The 27,048-nt window shown below is 35.6% G+C and overlaps 1 protein-coding gene across 11 annotated transcripts in view; it reads right to left on the bottom strand.

The window, feature by feature from the left end:
* FOXP2 (forkhead box P2) overlaps positions 1-27,048 on the bottom strand; it is a 394,702-nt gene that overhangs the window by 261,427 nt on the left and 106,227 nt on the right. For all 11 annotated transcript variants that reach the window (XM_079304705.1, XM_079304713.1, XM_079304714.1 and 8 more), the window contains one exon: positions 16,269-16,352. The gene's annotated coding sequence lies outside the window, so the exon portion shown is untranslated. The remainder of the gene's footprint in view (positions 1-16,268; positions 16,353-27,048) is intronic.

The following is a 27,048-nucleotide window of genomic DNA, read 5'->3' as shown; positions in this document are numbered from 1 at the left end:
AAGATGCAATAAAGACACAGAAGAATACTAATAATTTGTGATATCATTGCATGCTGTTCTTCAACTGTTCCACTTTAGTTACTATATATATTTATATCTATATTTCAAATTAAATGGAAAGGAATGAAGTCTAACCATTAGCATTACTAATAATGTGACAGAACACAAAGTTGAGTTTCTCTTAGGACTTTATAAGATGACTTCCTGATTTAATTCACAAATGACAGAAGACATGTATTACACACTGTCACAGTGTGACTTGGGTTTGCCAATTTTAATATATTTAGTTTTCTTTAGAGATAGGATTCAGGAGCAGAGGCAAGACAGGCTTAAAACTTAAAAGGGTATAAGAAATTTATTAATAATACAAGAAGAATTCAGAATAAGATTTCTAGCTTATACCCTCCTCCCCCTTCCTTCATTCCACATTTTTTAGCAACAACATACAGAAACACTTCAGTCAGTTATCTACTTAAATAATCATTTCAGTTCACTCTAGAGAGAAAGGTCCCTTTTTTGGTTTAGGCTTAGAGGGTGTCCTCACCTTCACAATTTGCGCCCGCAAATTAACTGCAAACTGTGAATTTCCTCTCATCTCCACAGTCCTTCCAGAGCTGTGCTATGGGTTATGTTGCACACTTGGGGTACCACTTTTAAAGGCAAGCTGCTGAAAGACAAAATTCTCTTCATCTCTTTTTCTATTAAATGTCTCTGTCCATATTTCCAGTCCCAAAACAGAGAGCCCCATTTCCTCAAAGCAAAAAGGTTTCTTTTCAAGCACTTAAACCTCCCAAAGTATATTTCACAGTTTAAAGGAATTTTAGTGTAGTCATAGTCCCCTTATAGCCCCACATAAAAGGTTTTCAGCTACTCATCAGTTGCATCTTTTTAATCTCTTCCCATCAGGAACTTTATCTTCATTCCGCTGACTTCTGTAGACTCCATGCTTTATTTCTTCTCATCCAGGGGAGCTCAGGAGATCAAGAATCTTATCCAGGCATTAAAAGGGTTAAAATTGCATCCAGAATATGAAGAAGCAGGGCCAGGACAATGCTGGAAAAACTCTGAGCCACGTGGGTCATCTGAGGCCTCTTCTCTCAGAACGGGGAGGGGAAGGGAGAGCTTTTGGTGGCTCCCAATCCCCCTGTACGGCCACGCCACTGGAGAGGGGAGCCAGGCCGGGCTGAGCAGAGCCGAGCCAGGGCCGAGCCCCGGCCAGAGCCCCCTCGCCTCCGGAGAGGCTGGACGCCAAAAGAGAATGGCCCACCCCCACCAATGTGATTTATGAGAATAAACAACTCTCTCATCAGCCACCTGGGATGACAGCCACCAAACCAGCCTCTGACTGGTCCCCACATCCCACAGGGGAAGCTCCCAGAGGAGGGACAGCCCCTCTGCCCCCCCGGCAGCTCTGCCTCACACCCTTCCACATGGAACCAGCACACACCAATTCACCAGAGTTCTTCTAGGCTATTGTCTTTCTTCTTTCCATTCTGACACCGTTAAGTTCCATCTTGTCTTTTGTGGTACCCGAAACTCTCTTGTACTGTGCCCCTGTGCTGAATGATTTTTCTATTAGATGGCTAATAGCTATTCATCTTTCTCTGCTCATATATACATATGATTCTTTATATACTCCAAAATTATTAATTTCCACGTGCACTTTCCCTTCACTCCTAATTCTTCCCCTGTTCCTTGGGATTAGAACCAATACAGAAAGATGAAGACAATTATATCTATTGGTTCAGCATCACAATCTAGCATCATAAAAAATTATTTTAACTTTTAATTGTCAATAATTATGACTCACCCCAATTACCAACACTGGAATCGTCATTCCATACACAAATAGCTTCTTACAGAGATGATAAACTTTAGTCGATTTTTCTTACAACACTATTTTACCTACTTATTAATCAAAACCAACCTAATGTTATCACATCAAATATAGATTACTCAGTCCACCCTAGAAAGCTATCATTAATCTGGCTGATTTACAGTAGGAAAATTACTGAAAAATTTGGATGGCAATAAAATGTAAACATTTTCCCATCCCTGGAAGTGTTCAAGGCCAGGCAGGATGGGGCTTGAAGCAACCTGGTCTAGTAGAAGGTGTCCCTGCCCATGGAAGGGAGGTTAGAACTGGATGATTTTTTGTCCCTTTTACTCCAAACTATTCTATGAATCTGTGAATTTATATCAATTTAACAAAACCAACCTCAGCTAAAATAAATTATGAAGGATCAAGCATCAGACTAGCTGCACCTGTTCTGCAGATCACTTCTGCTACATTGGGGTTTTTTTTTGAGGGAGGATGCTGCTTTTTGTTTGATGGCTTGATTTCTAAATGAAAGAATAGTATGAGCACCCATGTGAAATCCTGCTGTCAGATTAATCCCAACTTGTTATCACACTGCAATTCCAGTTAAGCAGAATAAACTAATGCTTTGAACTTTAATACATTATTAAAAATGAACCCATTTTTTTTTAAATTTCAGTAGTAAATTTCCTCTTAAATACCAGCATATAAATACTTGTGGAAAAAGGAATGAAAAACTCAAAACATAACATTTTCACCATGCCTGTAACCATGCTTTTTTAAGACAACATTTTCCGGTTGTGACAAAGTAAATCTTAGAGGGAAAGTCACAAATTCATCGCTATGGAGTTTCCAAAAGCAGTTTTTAACCAAAGAGCAAAACAAAGGATGAACAAACTATTTTTGGAGATCAGTGGATCCATGGTCCCCTTTCTTCCACGAAAGCAAAATCTGATAAGACTTTATTCCAAAATTAAGTTACTGCAAGCTTTATCTTTATCTCTTATTGCAATGCACATGAACTATGGCTGTCAGTGAATGCACAGTAATGTTATGGAGGGAAAACAATTAAGACTTCTTACTTCATGAATTTTGAAATTGCACAACTTCCCTTTTCTTATGAAGATGGCTCTGCTAACTGACCTTACGTGGGAGTTGTATCTTGATACAAATTATGATGAGATAATTCTTCCATTTGTCCTAAGCTTCATTTCCGAAGGAATTTTAAAGTTCTCAAGATACTTTTCTCCTTCAATTGTGAAGGAATGGAGTTTTAAATTATTTTTACCAGAGGCCTTCCTTGTCCTCAACTCCAATTATGCAAATCTAATACTGCAGCCTCCATTACTTGCTGCTTCAAAAAGATATGGTAAACATTAATGTCTATCTCCAGATTATTTACTAAATAAAAACATGTTGTTTCCTCAACACTCTTTTTTAGCTCAAAATGACATCATACAGAATAAGCTTGCAATATATTTGGCAAATGTTTCTGGATACTATCTCCTCCAAAAGTTAATCTTAATTAATTACATTCCTTATTGATTCTTTTAGTTCATAACAGGTACAAAGGAGATATAAAGAAACACAATATTCATGTCCCTCTGAAAGGTTTAAGAAACCTTTTGAGTTACAGTATCTAGAGTGGAACAGGACAGACCCAGAAAATAAGTACACCTGCCTTTTCCTCTTCTTTTTGCCTTCCTGTCAGTATGGGATGTCAGAACAAAGAAAGTGATGCTTTACGAAACTTATCAGCATTATGTTTCACTGCAGAAACTTTAAGGAACACTGTCTGGAAAGACCAAACTCGATTTCCATACCCATACCTCCACAAACTCTTCATAAAAATACTACAAAAACAAGTAATTTGTGACTGCTACCACAGCTGTCCAGAATAGCAAAGCATAGACTGGGTGAGGTCTTTTCCAACCTTAGAGATTCTATGATTCTATAGGATAGCAAAGCAAAGCCTATTTTCAGTTGGAAGGAGACCTACAACTATCCTGTAATCCAGCTACCTGACCAATTCAGGGCTACCCAAACATTTTAATGTTGTTAAGGACAGTGTAAACACTGACAGACTTGGGACATGCACCATCACTTTAGGAAGCCTGCTCCAGTGTTTGACCAACCTCTTCAAAATAAATGTTTCCAAACGTCCAGTCAGATACCTCAGTGTAGCCTTGAAGTATTCCTGCAAGTCCTATCACTGGATTCCAGGGAGAAGTGGCCAGCTGTTCCATCTCCCCTTCCCCTCCCTGGGAAGCTGTACAGAGCAATGTGGTCACCCCTCAGCCTCCTTCTCTCCAAACCTGATGGACCCCAAGTCCTTGGCCACTCCTCATGGGACATTTCCAACAGCTTGTTCACCAGTTTTGTTGCCCTCCTCTCGATGCTTTCACAGACACCACAACCTCTTAAAGTGAACACAGTATTCAAGAGTGCTCCCATACTTTGCCAGTAATGAACTCTTCACCCTAACATCTAAAGCACCTACCAAACTACAACAGAAATTATTCCAAAATTACATAATTCTCTTATTTTTCATTCAAAATGGACTCCATATTTCAAGTACATATCACATTAAACTATTTACTGATAACAGTAAATAGCTTAATATATGGGCGAAAAATGAAAACAGCAATGAATTAATTCTGCTTTAACAAGAATGTCCTGGAAGAGATGACTATTAATATGTAGAGTTCTAAAGATGCTAAGGATATATCACTATTTACCTTAATTGTTAATGAATTTTTTTATTACTTGATTTGCTAATCTGGTGAAAAATGTTGCGCATGAAGAAAAAGGAAGGAAATCTCAGAAATGCTGCCTTGTATTTCACACAATTTCATCTGACCTTGAACAATACTGGTGCAAAGAACCCAGACAAATTAGATTTTACATTTACAAGAATTCCACAGCGTGAACATCTAACAGTGTGAATGTCTCCTGACAATTTTTCCAGGTTGTTCTCAGAAACAGGTAAGAATTTCCTTGCTAAAACATCAATTGGCTCCCAATGGGAGTTACTTTAGGTAGGCCTGAGGAATAGGAAGCTTCAGAATTATGGCCTTTCCGTCACAGTACAGCAGCTCAAGAGAAAGGACAAGAGCAAGGGATTAAGGAAGCTTAGATATTGTTCACAATTCAAATTAATCTTTGAGTAGATGATGGGTTATAAGTGACAGATGAATAAGGGAGCAGAATTTTCAAGTAAATGTTGCTTCTGTCCCGCAGCAGGAAAGATTTGCTTAGCTGAAATGCAGTTTCCTCAGTGCCTGACTGATGCAAGAACGAACAACAAGGCATAAATTTAAGCTAAAAAGTTTACCTTTGTTAATAAAAGTTGAAGAAAAAATATAATTCTGTTTTTTTACTTTTTAAGCAGAAAGATTGCAAGTCAAAAGAGCAAACCAAGCATGTAAAACTTACAGTAGAAAAACAGCAACAAATACCAGTGCTTGAGCACTCATAGAAGTCTTTGAGTCATTTGAAAAGCCCTTCTATCAATGGTAAGAAATCAGACATGCTCAAAGATTGCTCATCTAAATTGGACAAGAGTAATATAATATATTCAGAAAAAGCCTAAGTAAACATGAAGCATCCTATATGTGATTATCCTTTATACAATTAATTATAAATTATCATAATATTTTTTAAAAATTCATAGATATTAAATTAGTCAATTAGTAACAAGCTTGATCCTTTTCTCTGGAAGTGTGCATAAATATCCTTGACACAATGAATGAAAAAAACCACTCATAACCCCACACATATTAAACAACAACCCAAATTAGTTAAGACTAACCATGCCTATTTAAAAATGCAGAAACCTAAAATGTGAATAGTGTAAGCAATAGTATCTATTGTATTTAGACAGCCTTTCGTCATACCATGTGTTGGTGTGTCAAAGCAAAAAATCTCTTTTAATAAGTATAATTACTTAAATAAATGAAGATGGTCAGGACTTTTAAAGGTAGTTGATTAGGTAGAGTAGTATAGCATTTTTTTAATTTTTTTTTTACAATGAGGTTTAAAATATTTTAATAAATGCCTTTATGTTATGGGATTTTGTATTCCTGGGATGTAAATAAAATAATAAGTCTGTAAAGCTCAGAGAATAACTACATGAGCCATTTTACAAGGAGGATATACTTTTTCTTCTTTTCTATGAATGCATAAAGCTCTCCTTCAAGCTCTTACTAAATCTATTGATCTGTGAAACACAGTGCACTCCAGGGAGGCAATTCACTTGACGTTATATATCAAATGACGAGATGAATAATGATCATACCATTTGGTAATTAAACATCTTACAAACCCTCTAACTGACTGAACGTCAGAAAGGTCAAATGAGATCAAACCTATTTTTTTGTTGTTTTTAATTTTTTTTGTATTTACAACACAGAAGTTATATTTAACAGTAACTATTATTTTACACAGCAAAACTGAATTATTGAACATGTTTTTCATTCCTATTAGGCAGTTTGAATACATAAGAGAAATATTTCTTTCATCTCATGGTCCTATTATAATCTTCATTTTTAATCTTGCAGAGAAGTAGCCACTCACCACTATAGTGCAAATAACTAGCAAAGTTATTAGATTGAGGGGAAATGAACAGCACATAGAGAAAATCTAAAATATATAAAAGCACTAAGAAATTAAAAAACCTCCTTGATAACTTTCTGTGGAGTTATAGGAAATCGACATTTTTAAGATACCAAGTAAGTCCATTTCAACAGTTTGAAGACACTAACAGTGCTTGTCAACTTACACATTAATTTGGACATTTTATCTATTATTATATGGCAATAATTTAAATGTCTGACACTAAAAATAGACCCAAAATATTTAATAAAGAATTTCAACAGTAATTTCATATACAAATAACACACATTTTGTATTTTGTCTGTAAATTTTTAAGTTTTAAAGGCAATCAAAAGATGCACAGCAAAGATGGTTTTTACTACAGACTAACCAGTGAAAATCCCTTGCCTCAATAGCTAATGCCCCTGTGAAACATGATTTCTAGAAAAGACAGTATCTATTCACATATATCTTCAGCATAGCCTTATGGGTTACCATAAACCAAGACCTTCATTGTGGGCAGAATAAATCCCTCCATTTTCATGCAAGCTATCACCAGCCTTCATTGCCCAAATCACATCCCAAATATTAAGAAATGTTTTAGGATTTTCCAAGAATTACTTTCCTAGAAAACGAAGAAATCTTTATTAACTTAAGAAAGCATTGAACACCTTTCTCAAAAACCAGATGGGACAGATCTGGTCAACTCTCACAAGTGCATAATTGCACAAACACACAATAAATATGTGAAGATGGAAGAGGATTTTTACATGACACCTAAAGAAATAATGCATCAGATGAATTTGGCCACTAAAGGACAGAGTTTTTGTGGAAAGTTCCACATCCATGCAGCAGACTGGCTGCTACTATGGGACCTGAGAGGATGTGGAACCCTCATAATATCAACTGCCAGTCACTCAATCCTTTGTCTTTCTTTGTCTCCAGACTGAGAACTGAGGTCAAGTTCACACTGAGTATTGTACAGGGTATTCGAGTACATAACACAATAACTTAAAAACACTATCCTATCAAATACATTAAATCCATCCAATATATAGCTTTTACAGGCCTAATAAATAAATAAATACCTTTAATGAAAAAATATAATAATATAAATTATAATTCTTCTTCAGATCTCAATTTCTAATAAGGCCCAAATGTAAAATATTCAGAAAATCTTCTAGAGACAGAAATAGCAAAACTCATTTTTCTAAAAGCTCAGCATGCAAAAATTCAGGTGTAAAAGTCACTTCACTGTAAGTAACTGGACTAATCCATAACTGTGGGACTTGCACGATAGAACAACCTCCCTTAGAAAAAACACATAAGCAGGTGCCCAGATGGAATTTTAGGGGAATATTACATATATTAATTAAGCACTGACCTGGGAAAAGATGTTCTGTGGAGGCTCAAGGGCTGCAACATATGCTCACTTAGCAAACAGCTGCAGCAGTTATGGCTGCTCCCTCTCTCTCCTTCCTTTCCCTACTCTTTGTTACCTTCCCACTGCCAGAGCTGCCTGTTGCCACTCAGTAGCTGGCAAAATCACCACACAAAATGACCATATGTGTAACTTTAATGCAGATCATGGACCATGGTTTAAACTGTTATGGATTCTCTATGGCATCAGCTGGGCATCCTTTCCACACTAATTTAGTTTCCTTTTTGACAGGCTGAAGAAGAGAAACAAAAATAATGCAAACACAAGTTCTGGTGGAGGGGCAATAGAGAATTTTGGAGAGAGCAAAAAGGTATCTAGAACTGAAGGGCATTAAATAAGTATGTGCTTTAGTTAAAAGGATTATCAATAATGGTGTCTAATACTTCTACAGAGAAGATGAAAAATTTACAAATGTAAATGCTTATGTTCCACTTTCTTTATAATACTACTGCTCAAAAAAGCAAATGTAAAATGATTGTCATAAGAGAAAACTTTAAACATTTTTCCACTCATTCAGTAATTCAGTTCAACATTTCAGCCTTATTTTTAAAAATAAAATAAATAATAATGCTGTCATTCATTTAGTCCACTTAACCAGCAGAGAGAGAAACTGGCCTAAGGCAAAATTTCAGCATAGAAGTTTGTTTTGTTGGGTTGGGGAATTTGTTGGGGTTTTGTTTATTATTTTGGGTTTCTTTTTGCTTTTGTGTGTTTTTAAGAAGAAGGAATCTTAGCAATAAAATTCAATTTAAGAAGGTGAGGGATGATGATGCAAAGATTACAAACCCCTAAATTCATCTTTTTTTTTTTTTTAACAAGTAGAAACCAACAAATTTTAGAAAAAAATACATCTACCTAAAGCTAAGAGCCTTTGACTGGACTGAGTAGAAATTTTGTAAAAGATACAGTTCTAATTCTTTATTAAGTGATAAAAAAGAGAACTGGATTTGCATCATCATTGATACACCATGAAAATGTACCTTAGAGGAAAGAGAAAACTAAAAAAGTAAAAAGTGAATGACAAATAGCCATGTGAGTAAATTTTTATCTTGGAAAGAAGAAAGCTAAATATTCAACAACTTGATGGTAGCATGCAGATTATAAATACTAGTTTCAAATTAGCTGCAAAACATTTAAGACATGAGGTCACATGTCTTTGTCACAGCACAATATCCATCTGCTCTAATTTGAAGTGTTTAGTAAATAGCTTCACCCAAATAACAGATTATACTATGCTGCAAACTCAATTACAGACAGGAACTATGTATCTCTATGTATCTCAACAAATCTAAAACAGTATTTAAATTAGTTTTTCCCTCAAGTATAAAAACAATGAGTTAAAATTACAGTATATTTCCCATTAGTGCTGTTACCTATAAAACTATACTTAAAGTATCTAGACTCTAGAATAAATTTCGATATTTTACATACTGAGGCACCATGTCCCACACCTTATTCTTGAGAAGTGATATATATTGTGCAAACTATATCAAGCAGTTTTAACTTTGAAGCCTTTGATTACACGTCTGGTAGTTTTGGGGATTTTTTACAAAACTTTCACTGGATCTGTCATAATTAAATGAATTTACATATAGGTACTCAAATCTATATGCTTATGTTTGGATGTAGGACCAGAACCACCACACGAACCAAAACAAAACCTTTCTGTTTCCCTAGATAACTCAATCTCAGGGAAAAAAAAAAAAGTTTCTTCAAGAAATTTAATTGTGAACAACTGAATTTATCAAATTAAAAATAAATAAATAAAATATTACCTCCTTCTTTACTAGATCCTATAATGCATTTTCCAGTGAAGACAAGAAATCACTCCCCAAGTGTTTTTTGTTAACAAACACCACTTACAAACACAAAACTCATTTGTAATCAGCTTTTTAGGGAGACTAACTCTCAAAGCAAACAAATAAACATCCATTCAATTTTCAAGATCCCATTTATTCTCAAGAATTACATGCGATGCTATTTCTTCCATACGTAGTTGCTTGTACTGAATTGCTTTCTTCATCACCTGTATTCCTTTATTTTTTAATAATTAGTTACATAGCTAGCTCATAATATTTAACATAAAGTGATTTCTGGATAAGGTAACTTCAAAAGCATGCCAAAAATACAGATGATTTTTTTTAGTGTGTTGCTGAAGAGCATAGGAAATAATAGCATGAAAATCAGAATTGCTTCAGATACAGTCAAATAAGAGACCATGCTGAGAAAAACAGCAATAATAAGTTGTTCTGAGCAATATGGGAAACCACATTTGATTTTCTCAATTTTTAGAGAAAGCCCAAGTAAACTAAGGCTGAGGCTTCTTTTTCTCTTGATAAAACCAGCTTTTATTCTGTCTAAATCAATCTATGTTGGAGTACTCACGGGCTTCAGCATTTTTTCCCAAAGATTGTGCTAACGGCATAATGGCTTTACAATTCAAGTAGAAAAACCTATGAGAGAGAGAAAAGGCTACATAACACAGAAATGAGCAGGGATTCTTTGTCTTGGACCTCCTATCACAGAAAAAAACCAAAGAAATTCCATGCATATAATTAAAAGAAACTAAATTGTTTCTGTTCTCTCTGAACAGCAAAACTTTCCAAGAACTTCAGAGATGAAAACTGAAAGGTTCAAAACTGGGATTTTTGGAAGGGTTGTGACTTGTGTTACTTTGTCCCAAAGAACAGCAAAGTTGTCAACATCCCTCTTATCCTACTAAATGAACAGAAAGAGTACCATAGGGTACATGTTGAAATTTTAAGTCTGGAACTGCTTTGAGAGCATTAAGGGTTTGGCCACATACAGTCATCAGCATGGCAACAAGAGAAAAAAGACCTGGGGCCAGTGCTCTACCTTATAAGCACAATAGAGCAATTTTTGCTCTTAGAAATACAAACAGAATTGGGAAAAAAAAAAAAGAGTATCAGTCACATTTGTTAGGTTTATTCACAGTCATACTGAAAATATGATTTTGACCAAAACCATCCCTGCAACTGCATACACCAACAGAACTAGCTGTGTATTCTGGCTAACATTAAACCTGGAAATACATCCTTACTATGTTTTTCTAGTCTGTCAACTCATTTCTGTTGGTCATTTTCAAATAGCTCACACATAATTTATTTTTTACCCAATAATCATGAAATCTCATTTAGCATTCCATCCAAACATACAAATAGCACAATCTTTTACAATCAATTTCTTAACCTCAAAAAATGAAATAAAATTGATACATAATTGATACACCCCTCTCCTCTCCGTCCAAAAAAGAGCAGATTTTGTTTAAACATAAAGAAAATAGAAAAATTAGTATTGGATATTTAAATTACTGTGTTTTCAACTGGTAAACCAAGGCAGCATCTGCCAACTTTCTTAATTTTTTTAACATCTTTTGCATTTATTTCCTTTATTAAACCTAAGTTTGACAATTTATTATACTAAACTAAAATACAGGTGTGCCTTGCTTTCTTGAAGAAGTGATACAAATAGTAAGGAGTCCACTAGCGTGACTAAAAAGACCAATACGGATTTTTGTGCAGATAAAAAACCATTAGAATCATCTGTCATCTATTGTGTCGTCAGTTAGATATTGCTATGTATTGTCTTATTTCTGAAAATAGCACAGACATACTACAATGCTTATCTACAGAAATTCTTTATAAAACAAAAATGTTGTGAAGAATATTTGGGACTTGTTGACTATTATTCTGAGCAGTTTGTCACAATAATTTCAGCATCTCGTAGTTTTTGTGTATTGTATTGCTACACTTTTAGAAATGTTAAGACTTTTTTAGCAACTTTATCTGTAATATTCAAAATTATGTCACTTGATTATTATAAACCTATAAAAGTAACAATATATTTTGAATTTCATGGAATTATTTTCTCAAATACTAAACTTATCATTAGTTAACCTCTATGTTTTTTTTCTAATTAAATTTTAAGAGAGTGGTTATCCATCACCAGTCTCTTAAAGAATCAGAAGCAATACGAAAATAAAATCAGTATATCCATTACTTTCATGTTTAAAATAATCCCTCCGTTTGAGAGTATAACAATTCAAACACCAATGGAAATTATATTTTCAACAATTACAATTTTAGCAAAAGCCATTAACAGTGTAACAGCAAGGCAGCAGACACCTTTTCCTGGTATATTGTGCATAAAAAGTATTCCCATCTGTTTCAATGCTCTGGCTTTTTCATGGGCTTAAACCTGTCAAATTATTCCATTTGATTTCAGAGAATTCTCATATGGCAATCTATTTTATTTACTTTATCTTCAATAAAATGGTTGAGTGAGCATTAGCAACTATGAGACACAAGTTTCAATCAGTCCTCTGGCAAAGGCGTCAATCTACATTAGACCTACAAGGCTGTGAGCTGCAGCCAGAAAGCTGGAGAGAGGCAGGGCAGCAGAGAATGAGTGAGCAAGACCTAATAAAGCACAGTGGAGAGAGAGAAAATTCCCTCCAGACACCACCACACACCGCTTATATAATGTGTGTGCCTAGTTCAACACACCAGTAGCTCCTTAATAAAGCTGACAGCTAAAAAGGAGATTCAGACTCCAACTTCATTTTACATGACAACTACAGTAATGGTCCTCTGTTCTCAAGCAGGCCACGTTTAGAAACCTGAATTCAGTTCACTTAAAAATTAAGAGTTCTCACCTCTCTCATTCATGTTACATAGGAAAAAGAATCATAGAATTATTAAGATGCACACCATTTTCCCCTCATTTCATATAGTTGAAAAATCCCATCACATTTCAACTAGCTTTTCCTTATAAATTTCTGTGCTAGAAACCACAAAAAAATAAATCAGTGTATTTAAGCAATAACTCATTTTTCAAGACAGCATCATTAACGACTAATTCCAACACATGTGGAGCATCACTCCTGGATGTCACAAAAATACCTCCCAAAGCACAAACTTTGTAATAAGTGATGCAAGTTCATATTTGATATGAGCCGTAAAAAGCAGATTATTGCAACACTGCTCTTCCCAGCAAATCAGACCATTAAGACTGTACTTATTGTTTAGCTGAATTGAAAAGCTGGCCAGTTTAAACCCATAGTTTGATGTTATGTATAATCATAGCAAAAATTTATTGCCTCATATTTCCAGGTCACAAATTCAGTTCTATCAATGTACGCTACTTTTTGACAAAAGTTGACTTCAAAAAGTGACCCCAATCACCAGTTTATAGCTATTCAAAACCACCCTGGAAAGATAATTCAAAATTCTACAATAAATAGGGTTTTTGTTCTAATACAATTCCATTAAAGTATGAAGTACTGTTTATGTTTCAGATTCTTCTTATTAGAAACTACATTAAAGACAAAGCCCAAACTCCATCTAATTACTTCTTGCAAACCAGATACCGTCTTTTTCTTTCAGCACCATGTTGAATATCCTCCTTTAATTCACTTACACAAGTATTAAAACTCCTTTGCTTTCTGACCAGACACCTGAAAGGGTTAGATTTCTTTGTGGACAAAGTTAATGTTAATTATTGTGCAGCTAGTGGGAAACATAATACCTTACATATGTTGGTCATCAACATGGTCACCAGCAATGAGTCCTTACATAACTCCTGAGAGAATTCCAGTTCAGATGCAAGATACCTATATGAGATAATCTAATAGTATAATTATATTCGCCTTCTACAAAATAGACTTATACATATAGATTGAATATTTAATAGTATACAAAATGTATGCATATATGCACATGAGCTGTGATGCCTCAAGTTTTTGTTTCCCTTAGTACCAGGAAGAAACAGAAATGAGCACATCTCCTCCAAACTGACAACAAAAAAGTGCTAGACCAATTTAATAATCATTAATACCAGCATTTATTTAGGTTTTTATTCAAAGCCTAAGTAACTCAGAAAACATAAATGTAAATGTATTGCTAACAATCTCAAAGCTATCCTATTTAATCCATAGATCAGAAAATAGAACATTTTTTTTCCACTTTTATATTTCTCTGAGCTCTCAGTTTTTCTAAAACTTACTCCTAAAAAGTCAAGTGTTCTATTGAGAGAACAAAAAACCAAACAGATTTTTTTCTCTGTTGATTAAAAATGTATTCATAATTGCAATTTTATTTTTATACATATCTATCTATCACAACACTTACGACTGAATCTCAGTTTTCAACCACTGTAAAGATATCATATCCTGCCATAAAATAACTTAATAATTCTTAATACCATATAGAACTAGCATTCAAAATTTACTACTGTTTCCTCATTGACTGCAAAAACATTCCTTCTCCACTTTCACATACTGCAAGAAATAGAGACCAATGTTAAAAAGGCCAGAAAGATTTTGGCTTCCTTTTCAGAAAGCATTCTTATAGAATAAGTTTAAGTTACAGAAGAAAATAATGGAGGAAGCAGAATAGCAATTGTTTTCTTTCAAGTGCTTTAAGTTTCAGACATACTGGAGTTCAATAAAAATTATACTGCCAAAATATTATAGATGCACAAGTCAGTTACACTGCATTTTGGACGTTATTTGTCCAAATATAGAAAACTTACAGAAAAAAAAATCCTCTAAAAACTAACAGACTCTTGCTGACTCAAATGATTTCAATTACTACAGTTTCTATCAATTTTCCAAAATACTGACACTATCAAAAAACTATCTAACATAACTACATACAAGTTACAAAAGTCAGGCAGGTACAAATATGTGACAGGAATCCAGCCATATTTCCATTGCTACATAGAAAGTAAAGAATCTGATATTCCTGACTGGTTTTTCTACTGAGGGAGGAACGAAAGAAAAAAACCCACTGCTTTGCAAATAAATTTTTACTACCTACTAACACATAGTCATATAAAGGTTTGCACAGGATACCAGTAATATCTTCAGCTTCCCTGTATATTGCTGTATATGCTTTGACTCACAATACTGCTACAACTAATTTTTCTTCTTTTCCTGGCTTCACTGTATTCATACTGCAGCCTTCCAGCCAGTGCCTTAACTCCTTGGAAAAAGGTTAAATTAAATCAAAATAAAGGAATTTTCCTCTCTTATTACCCAGCAGACACTCACAGTGAAACATACCAGAACAGTCTTCTTTTACACTTCTTAGAACCAAGTTAAGAAGGACTGTGCTTCCTCAGAGGGTAAAACTTTAAAAAAACTTCTTACAAACAGTGCCAGAACTGATTACTGTCATCATAATTAACTCCTGTGGAACAGCTTCTTTTTATTTTTTTCTTTCCAGAGGCATCAATACATTAAGATGAATACATCAATATTATGGAGAATATAGGTATATCAGGATATCTTGTAATACCTTAACAGTTACTACACATGGCATATTATTTGTATTTCATATTTGTTTATACTTCCTGGTGTGTGCAGAAGCAATTTGGCCTGGCTCCTATTATGGCAAATTTGTTGTACCTTGTTGAAATCTGTACCTTAAAACTTTAGTATCAGGTCTAATTGACCATATTTTGAAATTTCTATGTTAAAATATTGCCTAAAAATTTTAAATTTGAAAAGTTCTGGGAATATTCCCAAAAAAATTTACGCCTCTACAGGAAATTTTGAATATGAACAACTACATCACTCAACATACAGGTTAATTTTTGGTTGCAATAACAATTATGAAAAAATCAACAATAAATGTGTTTGCCTTGCTAAGATCTCATCTTACACTAATTCCTTCAGGATCTCCTTTTCCAGATCTGTCTAAGCTAAAAAGACCTGATAGCCACTTGTACAGGATTCACTGAGGATAGCTGTGAAGGTCTGGAGCAGAGCAGGGTGTTCAGGGCAGGTATTCATGCCAAGGCCCCAGAGGCACTATAGCCACTGACAGTGTGGTGTCCCAGGCAGGTTCAGCCTGTAAACACTCAGAGCAGTTGAAACAAGGTTTGGATTCATGGTCCTTGACATCATGGAATTCCTGCTTACCAGAGAAATAAAGATCATCCCAGTTTCAAGAAACTAGGAATCCAAACTCAGGGTTTCTTCACTATTTATTATAGTGTATTTGCCTTTCAAAATTTTATTTTTTTGCAAGAAATACAATCTAAAACAATTTTCAAAACCAATTAGCTTAATTATCACACTTCTAACACAGCTGATGTAATGAAACTATACAGTGTAAGTTAACTCCAGAGTTTCAGAGACCTTGGTGACAGAACCATGGTTTCACTTATTTTCATGGCAGAAGCTGAAAAAGCATGTAGGGAAATTCTAAATGATTCAGATATGCTCTGCTATTGAGTCATAACACAAATAGTCATACACCTTCGTGAATCAGGGAAAGTAACAACAGCAGCTATTTAAATTTGGATTGGTAAGCAGGAGCAGCAATTCTGGAACAAAGAAAGTTGAAAAAAAATATCCTCTTTGATTTGTGATGATTGACCTGTACTCACCTGCTTCTTCTAAGCCTCAAAAAGACCTTTTAACTTCAACCTTGAACTGAAGTGATGTCCAAGATCAATTCTAGTACCACCATCCTGAAAAAACAAAGAAAAAAATTTACAGCTATTTAGAATCATTTAACAAAACCAAGATAGAATCTGGCCTTATCAATCCTTCTAATTTGTGCTCTTAACAAGTAGTAACCTTAAATGTAGTTCCACAAAGAAATATAATTGTTCAACAAGTTTCTTCCTTGCTGTAGAGTGACAGCTAAGGCATCACTCAAATTCTAGTCTTGTGTTTTTATTCTATTTTTATTATTATAGTACCCATGGGCAAACAAAAGGAAGGCTTCCCTCAAGTAGTTTGCTTCAGACAGAAAACTGCACACAATATCACCACCAGTAAGTTCACAGGGTCATCTGAAGGAAGGGACAGAAGCTGGGAGACAGCATGCCAATAAAATTTAAATCTATATGTATGTTAAGAAGGACAAAAGGACAAGAAAATAAAAAAAAAAACCAGTTTTGAAGCTGAGACTGGAAGACAGCAATGCAGAGAGAAGGTTGGACAATGCAGAAGAAATAAAGAACATGCAGAATATTTGGATTACATCTATGCCTGAGCACATTTCTCTTTCCTGACATCAACTGGCCAAGATAATCCTCCATCTATGTAGGATGTAGGAAAATCCTGTATCTATGTAGCATAGTCACATATGCTCCAAAACAGAGAAATTGCATAAAAACTGTCTAATGAAGGTGGTCAAATAAATGTTTGAGAATTTTCTAGAACGATGTTACTTTGCAAAGTAACTTTGGCAGAGATACAGAAATATTTCCAGGCATTGTTTAATTTACTAATATAGACATGGACTTGATGCCTGAAACTCTGCTATCTCTGAAGTAGATCCTACCAGCCTCTCAATGGTGCCTCTTGGCAATTCTGTCTTGCTGACAAGGTCAGACAGAAGCAGACTGAAGAGTAAAATGAATGTAGAATTTTATAAAGTAAAGACTGCTTTCCCACAGTTTAAGGAAAAAAAAAAAAATCTGTGTTCCAACCAGCATTATTAATACACACTTTGTTACGAGATGTTTGGACATTTAAAAGAGCTGCAGTTCTAACTTCTTCCTTTGTTTGTAGAGTGTAACAAAACCTGCTGGGAAGGTCGAAGTTCCTGGAAAACTGAAAGCTACCTGGCAGCCTCTGTAGTAGAGCAAGTGAAGAAGGGAGAGCAAAGAATGACAGGCTGGAGGAATAAACACTACATGAAACCCCTGCACAGCAGGACAGCACTGGGAAATGAGAAGGGTATCTTATGAGCTTAATACAAAGCAAAAAAGAGAAGAAAATGTTAAAAACAGGATCCTAAGGCAAATATGAGGAGGTGGAGGAGGGTGGCAACTCTTAAAAGTTTTCAGAAAGTAAAATATGTGTCAATGAAACTTTGCTCGATGGTCATGTGGTCACCCTGGTCACAATGTAAATGTCCAACCAACTGAGCGAAAAGCATTCCTCTCACTGACCTATTTCCCATTAAAAGGCTGCAGTTTTGCCTCTAAATAGCTATGCCTCTAAGTCGTTGAAGTTTCTTGTGCATCTGAATTCTATACAGAAATGCACATTACATTCTTCAACACTACATCGTGTTGACATGTAAGCCTCAAATGTGAATATCCTGTATTTCTCTTTTTATCTATACTTCATTACACCAACATACTTTCAAATCATCAGTTTCCTTAGCTTGGAGTATGTTAAACACCACATATTGCTTCACCTCAGAAATAAAGCCAGGACAATCACAGTTATCATATGTGAAATCTTTATATCAAAACATGACCCATTTTGTTGAGTACAGGTTTTCTTCAGAAGAAATGTTTCATCATAGTATTTTTTGGTAATTACCCTTAATATGAAAACGACCACAGTCATTAATCTCTATGATTATAACTTTATCTTTGGTCTATTTCTGGATTTCTATATTTCTTCAGAAACCAACAATAAATATTTAAAGTGATGAGGCTGGCACAAAGTAGGTGTGACAGATATGTCACAGAGAGATTGGAGGTCTTATCTACCAATTCTCTTTTTAACAGAGCAGATATTCATCTTTAGAATCTTATCTGTTCACTTCTGTTTGATTCATGCCACACTTTAGTGTGATTTACCTGACAAAGGTAGCTGAATACTAAGAAATAATATTGCTTCTGTTATACATATTGATTTGTTTTTATTTTTGTTAGCATCCTAAAAACCTGGATCTAAATCATTCCAGTTATTCCAGTTCAATACCAACATTTCTCTACCTTCCACAGAAGCTAGCAGATTCCATAATTTGGGCCCCAGCAGGTAGAGCTTTAATTGTTTATCTATGCCCTACTGACAGTGCTCACAGAGATATGTTTCCATTCTTCAATATCTAATAATTCCATCTGAATTTTAAAAATTTACAAATTCACAGACCTTGTTAACCAAAGCTTTAAAAGCATTCTGACAGAATGTTAATTGCCATAGTTGTGTCAGAAATCCCTAGAATGTTTAATTCAAAATGAAAGTCAAGTTAATTCCTTGATGAAGACTTAGAAACTTGACTTAAATAATTACAATGCCCATGTGTTTCAAGTATTTTTTTAACTCATGCATTTACTTGCATAATCATCTCTTAGCTTATTCCACATTTAGATCACAAATCATTAGGATAAGTTTACCTGCTATAAGTTTGTACACGCCTCTAAGACAATATTTTGATTTGAGATAGGTGCTTTTATTCTTTATTCTGCCTTATTGGTGGTCTTTGGAATTTTTAAAAATGTAAATAACCCCACCAAAGTGCACTACAGCACTTAAGCAGTTCTTGTGTTTGATAGATCAACTTGCCATGATGTGTCACTATTTCAGGTAAGACATGCTATAGATTTCTTCTATAGCAAAAATGATTCAAACTGCATTACTGCTTAAAGTGGGTATTTGTGTAAAATATTCTAATGAAGCACAACTCACCAAATCATGCAAGAAAATTTCAGAACCTGGTTGAGCGCTACCTATAGTAATAATTAGGGATGCTTGTTTTTAATCAGATTGAGGAAAAGTCACTCCTGGTTTCACTAAAGAAAAATTACTTGCTAAAGAGACTGTCTAATATTTTAAAGATATAAACATTCACTGGTATCTATAGCTTCCAACATTTCCATCACAATTTCAAAAAAGCCTTAATTCATAAGAGGACTTCTGAGCAAGTCTTAAATTACATTGTGTCAATGGGATGTCCTGAATTTTATTTGAAAATACATCACTTACATATAATCTATATTGTATATCTTCTAAAAGTATGAAAAAGTGCAATTTTCCCTAACATTTAGACTATTTATTTTTAATTATATCTAACCTACATCAATGCATTAATTTACACCACGAAAAATATGAATTTTGAAGAATATTATCTAAATTGCAGAACTGCAAAGAGTAAAGCAATCCCCCTTTCTTCCTGATTCCAATCCAAAGTTAAGTGAACCAATCAAAAGACCTTCATACTACCATAATCTCATCAGCATATTTTTAAATACTATTTTACATCACTACTTAAACAAATGAAGGCTGGATTACATTCTCAGTGGTCCAAACAGAAGTTCTGTGGTGGTGGGAGAAGCATATATTGTTTAACATAACACAGAGAAAATAATGAATTCCTATATTATCCTTGAGCTGCCAAGCTTCCCCAACTACATATTTTCCAAATTTTTCAGTCCTGTATACTTATAAAGGTGCACATTTTATTCTATACCTCAAAAATTATTCTTGAATTTTTACAACATGGAATTTCCTATGTAAAACACCCATACTGCACTAATCCATAAAACATGTAGCTGTGCAAAGAAGTAAGCCAAGGATATTATTAACATTTACAAAAAAATAATTAAAAATTTAATATTAAATGCCCTGGAAATTGCCCAGTGACAGAGAAATGTCCACATGGACTAAATGCATCATCTCCTTCCAGTATATTCCATCCACTGTGCAACTGATGCACAGGTTACATGTAACTCCTCTTGGGGAAGAGGGACTGGCAGGGGGATGTTGTTCCATTTAGGTCTTACTTGTCCTAAAGATTAATAGGACACCGATTACCTTTATCCTATCAACTCATGCTGGAGAAAATGGAGACAGTACCAATGAATGGGAAGCCTGGAGTGATGGAAAAATCATCCCCCAGTCTTTTCTTCCAAAATATCCACAGCAATGCTGTCTGAATAGTTGGATATATAGACTAAATCATCCCTGAGGCAGGTCTAACTTGCTTGACTTGCCCCTACATGATAGATAACCTGTGTTGACACTAATCTTATAAGTATGCATGATACCAATATCATATTTATAGAGATTTCTATCCAGTGTGCACAGATACCATACCTTACTTTATCCTCAGGCATGTCTTTCTTCTGAAAACATATAATTCATTCTAAGTCAACTCAGAGAAAAACCACTTTCCACTTGTTGAAATTTCTTATTATAATAAACTGCAGCATTCTACACTAATTGGGGGAGAAGAATATAAACAAAAAATGAAAGCAATTAACTATTCCTGAATAGTTTGTTTTACAATACCACACACACAATGGTTCTGCAGTCTTTTTCTCCTGTGATGTGTTTTAGAATGGATTCAGAAATACTATCAGATAAGAATGTAGAACAACTTTAGAAAGTAGTATCTCGTAAGTATACATATATGGTGATCACCCTGAGTTGTCTGATGTATCTAGTTTGTTCCTGTCAGGAGATATATGTATAGATTTATGACCTAGCAACACAAAGTTGAAATGCACCTGACCCTTCTGCCATGATGCACCATATCACAGACTCTCCCACTCACAGAGTGGTTGACAGTAGCAATTGGCCTAAAGCATCTGAATTTAGACTGGATCACTTGGAACATTAGACAGATGTATCTCCAAAACTTTCGAAAAAGGTTGTTCTACAACCTGGTTTCCCAAGACAACAATTTTTGTTGCATAATTATCTTTCTACTGGAAAACATTTCCCTTCTATTGAATCAAAACCTTCACACATGAATATCATGCATTCCAACTGTTCCTTCACATAAAGGGCAACACTCATATCCCTTTTCTGCCTGAGTCTGTTACAGAGCTTGCATCCATCTATCACTAAATCCCAATTTTCCAGTTGTTGTGCTACTTGGCAGTTTATTCCAATGATACTATCCTTCTGGATCTGCATCTGGAACTTTAGCTCCTCATGTTTCTTTCCTACCAACAAGAATCTCATCTAAATAAACATATTGAAAATTCAACAAGACCAACAACAAAACTTAGAAAATTAGAGCCACATAACTTTCAGAGAGAAAAAGAAACACCAAACTGTGTGCAATCCACGCCTACAAACACAGAAAAGAAAATCTAAGACACACACACTCCTTGAGTTCCTAAAGACAAAAGAAAACAGACCAACAGAAATTATAAGTAAGCCAAACTAACTGGAAAAACAAATGAAGAGAAAAAAAAACAAGCACAAAATAAACAAACAAAAAAAGAGGTGGCAAGACAATCTACCTGTGCAGTCTCAATCTCCTGCCAAAAACATCACCATGGCAATGAAGACAGGAAATTGTCCCACCAATTGCTGTCATCTCCATTAACTGACTGCTTGCAGCATCTCAAAGTATGTGCTTTCTACTTCAGCTGAACAGCAGGTAACTCCCTCATCAGCACAGAGCTTACCTGGGACTTCCACAGCCCTAACACATCCTCAGTTAGGGCACCTCAAGAACTGCTTACACTGCTTAGGAGGTGAGTTCAGTACTGACTTGACCACCACAGTTAGATACAGATAATCATCAAACTAAAAGTCTGTAAGATGACTGGGTCCTTGCAGGGGTCCCTATTCGAAACCCCAAATTTGACATGACTTCATTAATTGTGTCTTTTGCAAAGAACAGAAATAGAACAGAATTATATCCTTGATTTCTTCTCAGAGACCCTGGCTGGTGTCCTGAGTGATAGGTCTCTCCAGAGAATGCTGATCACACATCTCCATCATCACTTCTTGATTGATTTCTTATTCTTGATTTCTTATTCTACGTCAATCTGTGGAGGGAAAATTCTTACACACAGGTCAGGCCTCCCTACAGGCATAGCAAGGCTTCAACTATGCTGTATTTTGATATGGACCACTTCAGATTACTGAGCAAGCTCAAGGATTCCTTTTTGGTTTTTTCCATTCATTAGAGAATGACTGCTCATGGTTACCATATCCATTAGACAGTTAACAGTTCATTCATGTTAAAGAACCCAGAGACTCCCTTACAGCAATGGCCAAGGTAGATGACAGCAAGAAAGACATAGAATATAAATATAACCCATGCTCTGGATCAACCCCTAAAGACACCTAAGAAACAGAACACCCTCATAACACTGAAAAATGTCCCTCTAAGTATGGTAGAAAAATATTAGGGCTGTTGGATATTTCTGCCTGTCTTGTACAAGCACATATCAGGGTATGACTCAAAGTAAATTTCTAGCCACAGTCAATAACTGCTTTGATGTAGATTGGAATCTATGCCCTTGAAGGGGCAACAAAAGCCAAAAAAAAACTCTACTACCATTTCAAAGAGGGTCACTGAATAAAAATGAGTAAGCTTGTTACAAGGAAGAAAAAAGAATCGGCTACAAAAGTCACATTTTTACAGATGGCACAGAGACTGATTAAAGAGACCTTTAGCAAGCTCAAAAAATGCATACGACCTATCAAAAAAGACTGAGAAAATCCAGATAAGGGAGCTGTCATGAACAAATGGGATGAAGGAGGCTATTAGAAAGAAAAAGGCATTCTTGTAAAAGCTTCAAGTTGTGTCCAAGTAAGGAAAACAGGAAGGATTGCAATCTTTGGAAAGCTTAAACATGAAACACAGGGGCAGAGGCTGGCAGGGACCAGCAGCTCCCTCCAGGCTGGAGCTGTGGGGCTGAGCATGGCCAGAGCAGGACCTTGCTGACCTCGGCCAGGGACAAGAGCAGCCCAAGGGCCAGCCTAGCCCACAGCACCACAGAGACACAAACTGAGCAAACTGAGCTCTAACAGATAATTAGACTGAAGTGTATCCCATCAACAACTCTAAAGGGATTTGAGTATGAAACTACTGAACTTACAATAGAAAAAAGCCTGATTCAAATTGTCTTAAAATCCAAGGAAGGTGGCAAATAAGAAATCAATCCTAAAAAGTCTAGAGAAGGTCCAGAAAGCTACAGATTAGTACAAATGGAGTGCACACCAGGCAGATTGCTACAGGCTACAATAAAGTTTATGTGTATGTCAAAATAAATGGCATGCTGTTAAGGAGGCAACATTCCAGTGTGAAAATGGAAGACACGTTTTGGATTATCTCAGGTTTTTTCTGAAAAGTCACTGAGAACACAAAAAAATGAGATCTACTTGTACGTCAAGTATTTCCAAAAATCATTTTACAAGGTCTTCTTACCCAAAGTCTCTAAAGGAAACTAAGCAGCAAGACACCCAAAGAAACTCAAATGATTGAATGCTAGGAATAAGAAGAAGTGACAGTTTGCAGTATTTCCCAGAAGGATATCGCAGAATTATGATTTAAGTCAGAAAAGATCTCCAAGGCCACCAAGCCCAACTTCAGCCCAAACACTACTGTGCCAACTAAGCCACCATGCCAACTACACCACAGCACCTAATGCTATGTCCAGTCATTTCCTGAACACCTCCAGGGATGGTGGCTCCATCACTTCCCTTGACAGCTCATTACAAGTCTTGGACATCCTTTTCATGATAAAATTCCTCCTGACGTCCAGCCTGAACCTCCCCTGGTGCAGCTTGAGGCAATTTCCTTTAGTCCTGTTGCTGGTTGCCTGGGAAAAGAGGCTGACCCTCCCTGGCCACAGCCTCCCAGGCAGCTGTCAGGATGGTCAGGCATTGGAATAAGTTGCACAGAGAAGAGCTTGACTCGTTGTACCTGGAGAGACATTTGGGTCTGGTGGTGGGTGATGTGGTTTAGTGGCTCAGGGGTTACAATGGTAGAGCTGGATGGTAGCTGGACTGGACAATCTTAAAGATCTCTTCCAAACATTAGCATTCTATGATTGTTTGAAATTTGAATTCAGATTCTGAAAATACAATGTATGAGGGATCCAAATTTTGCCTGCAACTTTTGGAAACTTCCTCACACACCTGGAGAACTTCAACACAATTCTTCACACTCAGTAGGATTCTGTAGGTGATCCCACACTAAATACAAAGGTATCTTCTACAATAATTTTAAATTATCTTTTGGACAATACTGTTAAAGAAGCAAACACCTTACCATAGTGATTTAAACCAAATGGTAATATCCAAAGAAAGAGGTATCAATCATTCCATTTTCTTAAGATAATAAAGTGTGTTTCTTCATAAAGAAGCAAAGTTGAAGAGGGACTTTGCAAAAAGTATGTACTGATATGACAAGAGGCAATGGCTTGAAACTGAAGCAAGGTTGAATTAGTAAAATTCTTTACTATAAGAAGGGTGAGACACTGGATCAGGCTGCCCAGAGACTTTGTGGCTGCCCTGTCTGGGAAATATTCAAAGCCAGGTTTGGTGGCACTTAAAGCAACTTGGCCTAGTGATAGGTATCCCTGTCAAAGGCAGGGGGTTGGAACTAGGGGATCCTCAAGGTCCCTTCCAACCCAAACCATTCTAAAATTCTATGAAGAGTCCAGGAATGAGTTCAATCCCTTTAACAGATTGAGAACACCCAGCACTTTTCTAACAAATTATACTAAAATTTATACTAGTTCTTATTTCTGCATTAACTTTCATAATAAATGACAAAATTCTCATAACAACCTCCTGCACTGTATGATGTACATGTTGCTCATGAAACATAAAACATCTATCTGACACATACAAATCAAAACATAATGGGAATGTAGATAGCTTTTATATTTTAAAAGCAGTAAAATATCTTGGACATTTATTATTTTTATGCTTATCTTGTGACTTTCTTCAACCCATCAATTTCACATGAATAAAATTATCCTCTTACAAACAGCTTCAGGCTTACAAACTCAGTATAAAATAAATACAGTCAAATATTGATAAGCTAAATTATGTAGTTTTGCTTTCCAAAATATTAACATATATTTTCTTCTAAAGAGGGTAAGAAGGTCCTGGCAGATAAGAACTTTACTACAAAAAGGTATCACGTGATTAATTTGCCAGGAACGTCAATTGCTTTGGCTAAAGCAGAGCCAACAAATTTTAATTTATGACAATTGACTTCATGATATTCTGTGGAAATTCCTGTCTGAGACATTACTGCTTCCAGCCACTCCAAGCCACCCACCTATGATGGAAGAGTTTAGGAAAGGACAAAACCACACACAGGCAGAGGACTGGTGGGGGGAAAGTGTGAGAAACAGCTTGAGAACAGCATTGAGGGTCAGTGAGCAGGAAGGTGAGCTGGTGCTGCCAGAAGAAAGAGATGCTTTCATTATTTCTGGCTACCAAAATATATTTTAATTGGAAATAAATTGGATCCATTTTTCCCAGGTCAGGCCTGGTTTTGCCTGTAATGATAACTGGTAAGTAATTTCCCAAGTCTTAATCATAACCTGTGAACTTTTTGTCATCCTATTTTCTCCCTCCTGTCCAGTTGAGGAGGGAAGCAAGCAAGCAGCTGGCCACAGCCAGCCCCCAAGACTGACCTACTGACCCCACAGAATCACAGCACTGGACATTTTGCTAATAATTTCAAGGACATTCATGCACTTTAACATTGTGAAAACTTACTGCATTTATTCTAGAAACTAATAGCCCTAAAACTGTGAGATTAAGAAAGCAGTAATTTAATTTAAATTTTTTTCACTGAAATATATATGGTTGATGATATAACATGATTCAAAAGTCTTTCCTACATTACTGCAATGTGCATAACAGCAGTCCAAGAAAAAAGGCTTTTAAAACTTCTCAAACAAGTCAGAAATTACATGCTCATGGCTTGTCTCTGTAAGGAACTCAAATATTGCCACAATAACTGAAACTTTTCACCAAAACAGACTATGCTACACAGATTTTAATTTAATGTATCAGCAACTGATACATGAAAAAAAGCCATTTTAGTAAAATAAATCTAGTTTCACAAGCAAATTTAAAAAATTAAATGGAAAATATGTCTGTTCAAACTGAAAGGAAAACATGATAAATGGTAACACAGGAGTCAAGAGCCAAAAGCAAGAGGACAGTAGGAGCAAGCTGTGAAATCCAGGATATGTGCTGGTGGAAGAGAAAAAGAAGAAAAGAACAAATAAAAGAACTGGCAGACAAGTGTGTCACTTCTGGGTGTTGTGGGTTGTAAATTTTAACTACTCTGGGAGAGCACTGGGTGCACATGTGACCACGTAAGCACAAGGAAAAATGTATAATTCCAGTAAATTAAAGAGATCAAGTGAGCTGATATTTAATGGCCTCAGATGATCTGTCACAGCACAGCAGATGCACTTCAGATGTTACTCAGCAGCAGCTTTTCCACCTGCCCCTTTGCCTGAGTCTTGTGCATAGATTAACAGGATAAACACAAACAGCTGAAGAGTTAAGTAATGAAAGAAGAAGAGAGGAAAAACTAACACAACACAGATGAAGGAAAAGACAAAAAAATTAATGGGAATAATGAAAGAATAAACAGTGGAATTGTTAAAATGTATGTGAAAACAAGCACCAATATGTTGGTGTCAAAGGTAAAGTAAAAGAGATTAAAGTCCTGGATTACTGATGTCAAGAAGC

This window comes from Erithacus rubecula (genome assembly GCF_903797595.1).
Source record: "Erithacus rubecula genome assembly, chromosome: 4".
Classification (NCBI taxonomy): Eukaryota; Metazoa; Chordata; class Aves; order Passeriformes; family Muscicapidae; genus Erithacus; species Erithacus rubecula.
Note: the sequence above shows the minus strand (reverse complement) of the source record. Positions and strands in the feature narration are given on the sequence as shown.